General features: G+C 46.4%; 1 pseudogene; it reads right to left on the bottom strand.

Annotated features, from left to right (window-relative positions):
* Positions 1-707: 707 nt before the first annotated feature.
* The window catches only part of LOC111953333 (cyclin-dependent kinase 15-like), a 28,406-nt pseudogene continuing 21,169 nt past the window's right edge, over positions 708-7,944 (bottom strand).

Here is a 7,944-nt window from a genome sequence, read left to right as displayed (position 1 = left end):
CTCCTCCACCAAAGTTTACAGTTGCCACTATACATATAGTGTTCTCATATAGCGTTCTCATGGCAGCCGCCAAACACAGATTAGTCCAGAGTCCAATGGTGGCAAGCTTTACACCCCACCAGCCGGCGCTTGGCATTGCACATGGTGATCTTAGGCTTGTGTGCGGCAGCTCGGCCATGYAAACCCATTTCATGAAGCTCCCGACGAACAGTTATTGTGCTGACGTTGCTTCCAGAGGAAGTTTGGAACTCGGTAGTGAGTGTTGCAACTGAGGACAGAAGATTTTTACGTGCTTCAGCACTCGGCGGTCCCGTTCTGTGAGCTTGTGTGGCCTACCACAGCGTGGCTGAACCGTTGTTGCTCCTAGACGTTTCCACTTCCCAATATCAGCACTTACAGTTGACCGGGGCAGCTCTAGCACGGCAGAAATTTGACTAACTGACTTGTTGGAAAGTTTGCATCCTATGACGGTGCCACGTTGAAAGTCACTGAGCTCTTCAGTAAGGCCATTCTGCTGCCAATGTTTGTCTTTGGAGATTGCATGGCTTTGTGCTCGATTTTAGACACCTGAAATAGCCYAATCCACTCATTTGAAGGGGTGRCCACATACTTTTGTATATATAGTGTAGCTTGTTAGAGAAGACAATAAACMAAATATGATATGTAGACCTGCAGGCAGTTCTAAATGTATATATCAGAAAATAACACACAATACTGCAACATTTATTGACTCACACACTCCTTCACTRATTCTCCCGAAAAACACACACACACATTTTAAAGGCAAGCTGCACCCAAGTGTAGGACAATTGAAGAGTGGACATCACAAGATTGCRGAAAAATACGCTATATGGGGTGTTAAGGAGGAGGTTTCACGGTACAATACAACATGAATTACAGTGTACACGCAACGCAACAGTGTACACACAACCGTCACAGTCATTCTGTTGCAGGGATACCCACCTGCATGCTGTGCAAAAGAACAATCATGGTTCACAAGGACCTGATTAATATAAGAGGTATATAATATATGCATGTTTTGGCAGTACAAAATAAAACGCTCATCTGCAAAACAAACCCATCGTCATCATTGAATCTCAGTGTACATTTAGGAGGAGGCAGAGAGAGCATAGTGAGTCCAGGGAGACGCTCTGAGAAGGAGAGGGAGGAGGGAGGAAGCAGGAGGAGGTGGTTTAGCAGGAGGAAGATGTTAAGGAGTTCTGAGCTTCCTGACAGTTCTCGTAGACGTTGCGTAGCTTTCCGTTGCCACCAACAACAGACATCGGGTCTCAGATAAGAGAGTATATACAGTACTTCTGACGTCATCTAATATGTGATATACCAGGTAACCATTCAACCCTCCCTTTCTCTCCTGTCTTCTTACAACATGGGAACTCTGACTGAGGAATGCTGGGTGGAGTCAAGAGCAGAGGTTGGTGGAGGAGCTGGTGGTGTAGGTAAGTGTTGTGTGTGTGTGTTGTGAAGCCTCATGCCTCTCCATCTTGATCAGATGGTGGTCTAGCCTGCAGGCAGGGCTAGGGGCCTGGGGTTAGGGGGTAGAGGTCCATTATCACCAGCACTTAGCCAAGGGCACCAGCTGGACGGTCTGATCCTTCGACTGGGACTGAAGATATCCTTCACCTCGTCTCCAGCCTCACTCCGGGGACCTTGAAGACTGATAACAGCTGAGAAAGGGGGGGAGGCTGAGAGAGGAGGGGGGGTAGTAAGAGAGAGAGACAGATATAGAGGGGAGAGAGAGAAGAGGAAGAGAGAGAAGAGAGAGAGAGAGAGAGAGAGAAGTCAGGCAACTCTTACGGCTTCACATCATTTATAAGTCAGGTGAAAAAGTTCCTCGGCCAGCTCACCAAACAGCTAACAAAAAGATAAACATCTCCCACACTAACTCCCGGAGAAGCCTTATAGGGCAGTTGTCTGACAGATACCGATCATGGCAGCTCAGACAGCTTAGAGCCCTAAACGCCACCACGCCTCCCTTACAGACTTACTGGCTACTAGTGGGAGCGATCAAGGAGCCTCTCATAGGACTGGTGTTGGGTGTGGTCTGTACAGTCCAGCTAGAGACCCCATCCCTAAACAACTACAATGACTTCTCTTCCCAACACTTGATGCTGCTCGCCACTGTTCCAGTTATATTGTGATACATGTGTGTGAAGGTAAAAGGGCTACTCATTACTACTGGTCTGTTTTAGCTTCTCCCTTTCTGGCCTCGAGACTTGGCATCATTAAAAGAAAGTTTGTTCATCCTGGAGAACTTCTCTCCCCACGCTCTTTCGCTTCTTAGTTGCTCTCTCTCTCTCAGCTCCCTATTCTCCTTCTCCGCTCTGTTCATTGATGTCTCTCCCCTACGGTCTATTCTCCTGTCTGGGATGCCATGCAGAGGACTAGTAGTAATGATGGCTCATTATCGAAAGAGCAGATGTGTGTGTGTGTGTGTGTGTGTGTGTGTGTGTGTGTGTGTGTGTGTGTGTGTGTGTGTGTGTGTGTGTGTGTGTGTGTGTGTGTGTGTGTGTGTTTAACTATACTTGTGGGGATAGTAAACAAACAAAAATTTGATAAACTGGGGAAATTTTGTTGGTGGGAGGTCAAATGTGTTCGGTTTTGGTTAGTTGGTTAGAGCTAGGGTAGGTTTAGGTTACAGGTTAGGTTTTGGGGTAAGGTTAGGGTAAGTGTATGGGTTATAGGATGGTGTAGGTAGTTAGTGAAAATAGATTTCGAATGGGACTGAATTGTATGTCCACAAGGTAGTTGCGCAAGACTGTGTGTGTGTGTGTGTGTGTGTGTGTGTGTGTGTGTGTGTGTGTGTGTGTGTGTGTGTGTGTGTGTGTGTGGTGTTACGCTCCCGCGCATGCATCTGCAGCATGTGTGTGTTAGGACACTTCAGCTGGAAGCCTACTGCTTGACCATATCAGACACTGTATCCCTGAGGTTGTTCCTATCTAATACATTCCTCCATTTCACTAATATCTATCCTAGTACTCCCTGTACTCTTCTTCTGTTCACTGAATATTATTTCTACGGCCTGGAAAAACAAATCTATGTTCAAACCGAACCAGGCAGACTTCAGCGCGATAACAGACAGGTGGAGAGAACTTCAAATGCAACTTTGCTTACTTATACATCCACTTTCCTGATGTATATCTGTTTAGCCACCCGAGAGCTGTGGAGACGTCTGATCTCTTCAAAGGAGCCATCTGTGCTCACAGTAGGAAGCTCGTGTCTTTAATCATGCGTCGGATGGGTAGACTGTTTAAGTGACAAACAGCACTGGAGTTTAGTGCAACGGAGTGTCAATCTCTCTCACGAGGGGAGAAACAGAGAATATTGATGGGGGGGGTCAGAGGAGGAAATATATGCGCATGAATACAGCACGCACACGTACAAAACATGCTTAGTCTCCACATGTGTACACACACACAGAGAGACAAAACACACACCACACACCACATATGCATCACTTAACTGTCAATGCTGTGACAAAACACACATATTCTTGTTGCATAGATAGATTGATATGTTATGGTTTTCATTGAGGTGGAGTGACACACACATACACCTCACTGTCTTCGTAGCTGCATGATGGGGGGCGGTAGCGTGTTGAAATAGGGGTGCTGCAGTGCATCCTGGGCCGAGATGCGGTCTCGTGGGATGGTGGATCAGAATCTGCTGGGCCAGCGTCCTCTGTCTTGTAGGGCAACTGGACAGTATCTAAATCACTGCTGCCCTCCCGCGTGGACGATATGTGGGGTCAGCACACGAAGGGAAAAACGCCGTACCATGCACTGCACAGCCCGTAGGCAAGCCCACTCTTCACTCCACCATGTAGTAACACACCCCTACACAGAGGAGACAAACAATAAAACACAATTATCATACTTACTGTTACACATATTACAAAAACACAATATTTTGCTTTCATAATTAGTTAATTGATATATTATAAATAAAGTATATATCCTTGAAGAGTAGAGAAAGAGGACACAACAGTATACTCAGAATAGAATCTCATAACTGCAAAATTCGTGGCGAAAGAGTCAGCGTGGAAATAGGAGGAGTATTGAGCATGACGGAAACTGAACGATGACTCACAGAATTAGCTGGCAGAGTCCAAGTATGTCCGTAGGCAATGAGACGACAGTCAATCAACAGAGAGAAGGAAGTAGACAAGAAAAAAAGAGGTACAGGACATATACAAGAGATGCACAAGAGAAGAGATACACACACACACACACAGACGACAACCCCCAATAGATACACATACTTTATGTAAATGATTTTACATCCATAACCATTAGACACTATTAACAACAACCCAGCCACACTTCTCAGTCATTTGCATTAATTCAAGTAATTTTCCCTACCTGGCGTGCATAGCTCTTACCCCCCCCCCCCCCCCCCCCGCTTTGTGTGCCTCCTCGCCTGTCCTACTGAAGCAACTTTTATCTCAAAATGTAATTATCTGCTATTTCTGTGTGTGTTTTTTCTGACAGTGTCCATGTATTTAGAGAAAAGAGCGTTTGGTCCCAACAGGGGGTCTAGTTAATTAAATCCATGGCTAGAACAAAGAGAGAGAGGGGGAGCATGGGGTGGGGGAGAGTTGGGAGGGGATGGTTGGGGAGAGACCGACTCCCATTTCATTCCGTCTTGAAAAGACCTGCATTAAAAATCACACCATAACTCCCCTGAGTCTCGCTCAACACCCGTTTCCTTTTCTCTCTCCTATCTCGCTCTCTCTCTCCTTCTCTCGCTCGCTCTCTCTCTCTAGCCTCTCTCTCTCTCTGAGCCTTCTCTCATCTCTTCTCTCCTAGCCCTCTCTCTCTCTACTGAGCCTCCTCTCTCTCTCTAGCCTCTCCTTCTCTTCTGCCTCTCTCTCTCTCTCTCTCATGTGCTGTGCAGCAGGACTGACTTTTGATGACCATGAGGACTCTCTCTTTCTATTCTCCCGTTCTCTCTCTCTCTCTTTCTCTCCCTTCCTCACTGTCTTCTCATTTAAATCCATTAGATCCATATTCCTAGTAATGTGTTCCTATTTCAGATGTGATTTTCTTCAGACTAAGCACTGCATTAGTGTGCTACAGACTGTTGAGTGGGTCTCATATTTGTTATGACAGCGAGTCAGAACTACCCCAGACATCCTCTCTCTCCCATAACCCGACTGTTGTGTGTGTTGTGTGTGTGTGTGTGTGTGTGAATTGTGCTGTGTGTGTGGTGTGTGTGTGTGTGTGTGGTGTGTGCTGTGTGTGTCTGGCCCCCCGTGGGCTGGTACAGAGCAGAGCTGTGTTGGGTCAGATGTCACCATGATGTGGAAGGAGAGGAGTAGGCGGGAGGAGGGAGGAGACACGCCTGGCCAGACAAAGAATCTCCTGTTACCACAGGCGCTAACTGGCCACCTCTGCTGCCCCCCCCCCCAGCCGGAGCAATGGAAAGCGCAAACACACACGGCCGTCCAAAACGGAGTAGTTCCATAACCCTACACTATGTACACATGTATCCAAACTCTACCTCTACAGTCCACTTATATGCTGAGCTGGAAGCATTGTACAAATGTTTCACATTTGCAGGTTGCTGAGTACATTATGACAAAACGTGCACACGAGTTAAACAGACTGCAAGACATATGTAACACGTTCACAAACTCATAGTGCTGGCAGAACACTGAGCAAACTGATTCACCGTACCTTTCCAAACATTCCTGAATGGCTGGGGCTCACATGGTTGAAAACCATTCTGTAGGAGGGAGAACCAGCACAAGCAGGTTAGTTAGGAAATGTTTGGCCTGCCAACTATGCTGCAAAGGCATGCAAGATGGAACATGAGTGGGTCAGCCCACAGGACACAAAAAAAAAAAAAAATATCTGTGTAAACTTACGCGTAAAGTAGGCCTTGTCTCTTTATGATTAATGCTACAGCTAGGGTATCCTGGCGGCCAGACTAAGTGAAACATGCTTTGGCACTACTGATCCAATTTGTGGTTTCTGACCCTGGCCCTAGAGTTTAATGAGAGTGTTTTAACGGTTGGATAGCCGGGCTTTGGACAGCCCCGATGCTCCGTGATGAATTAATAGTCAACCGTGAGATTGAACTGGCTTGAAATAAAAATAAAAATAAATTATGCACTCAGTCTCTCCTGCAGGGCGCAACCGAGCATAAACAAACACACATTTTAGACAAGCATTCTATATAGTACGGCTTAGCTATCACTTTCCCCTGGCAGTCAGGTCACTGAAGAATATTTTCCAACTATATTTTCCCTCTTCCCTTCTTGGCCTCTCCCTGTTCTGTGCTTGGCCAACCCGCGTCGCCCTGCTGCAACAGCTGCCCCAGCCTCTATCTATTCGTCCATGTCAGCTTCCCACACTGGAGAGCCCAGCCGTGCCACAGCCAGTCAGGGCCAGGTAGGAGCAGCCAAGGACGCGGAGAGGGGGAAGGGAGAGAGAGATACAGGGTCATGCCACACAAGGACATCCAACATGGGTGTCCTAAACACCCACAGCTAACGCATGTGCACCACGCCGCACTCCTCACTCCTCCTCACACACACCACACCATCCCCCACCCCCCACACTGCTGTTTCCCCAAGTCAGTCATTCTCCTACCCACAGACCACACAGAGATTGGTGACAATATTGAGTCATTAAGCTGTCAGAACACAGGAGGTTCTCAAGTCCAGCACATCCTTCATGCCCAATTGCCGCGCCCCCCCACCCCCCACGAACAAGGCAAGAAAGCGTCTGGCCTCACTCGCCTGTGTTGTGTTGTCGCGTGGCTTTTTTGTGGTGTGGTGCGTTGTGTGTTGTGTGAACTGTGTGTGTGTGTGTGTGCGTGGTGCGTGGTAACAGGCACTGTAGGAGCTGACGGTTGAAAATCCGCTCATGTGCGAGTGGTGCGGTTGACACACAGCTCTTCGCGCTCCATGGCTTTCATACTGCTCAGCTAACAAAACCGCTCCGGGCTCACAGGGGAAAAAAACAAATTGACACCAAATTCGCTCCATTCATTACAAATCACCAATTCTTAACCAACACCCCCATCTATTTTGTTGACTACCTGGCACCATACCAATTGGTTTTTAAGTATTGAAACCAACCATATGGATTTGAATGAAAACATTTGAATTAAACATGAAAAGCGTTTGAATGTAAGAAATGTCAATATTAAACAGCATATAAACACTTCTAAATAGGTCAGAGACAGGACAGCGAAGCGAAGAAGGAACGGAAATTGAATTACTCAGGCCATATATTATTTCTATATTCAAAGCTATTAGCCTACCAAAGAAATACATTGTGAAGCATTTGTGAGTGCGACACAATAGGGCTAGTAGGACATTAAAGGCTCAGCATGTAAACCACTTTTCCTTGTATTAAATCATCATAATCTATATATTGCTGCATATAGGCTGTGACTAAAAAGGAAAGGCATTTTTAGAATATTCATGTTTAGAACACATGAGTTTCGGCCAAGTCTGTGGTTTCAGGCTCATGCTGATGGTGCCTGGGAAAGCGGCCAGCAGCAGAGAATATCCTCCCCACACTTGCCAGAACAGTGGGCGGTGCTAAAACACCATTGTGGCCTCTTCTTGCCAAGGCTTGGGCAGAGACGCTGCAGTTGTGTTTTTTAATTTTTCTATCAGGTCGGCCTAAAGTTGTTTAGGCAAAATAAAACAAAATGAAAACGGAAGCTCCATTGAAACGTGGGAATATGCCAGGCCCGTTGGGCCAACAATTCAATTTATGCCTATTGTATAGATAATAGAAAGAAAAGAACAAAACATTTAAGTTTAGAAAAACTTGCTACAAGAACACTTAGTTATCTACCCACCTATTCCTTTCTTTTAGCAGGTGCACATGCATGCTTTTGCGATACGGTCTTTTCAGATTCCACAAGGATTCTTTAGTTGTGGACCACTAAATCATCGCACTCCCT

The sequence above is a fragment of the Salvelinus sp. IW2-2015 genome, linkage group LG27 (assembly GCF_002910315.2).
Source record: "Salvelinus sp. IW2-2015 linkage group LG27, ASM291031v2, whole genome shotgun sequence".
Lineage (NCBI taxonomy): Eukaryota > Metazoa > Chordata > Actinopteri > Salmoniformes > Salmonidae > Salvelinus > Salvelinus sp. IW2-2015.
The sequence above is the reverse complement of the archived record's forward strand: the minus strand, read 5'-3'. Positions and strand labels throughout refer to the sequence as shown.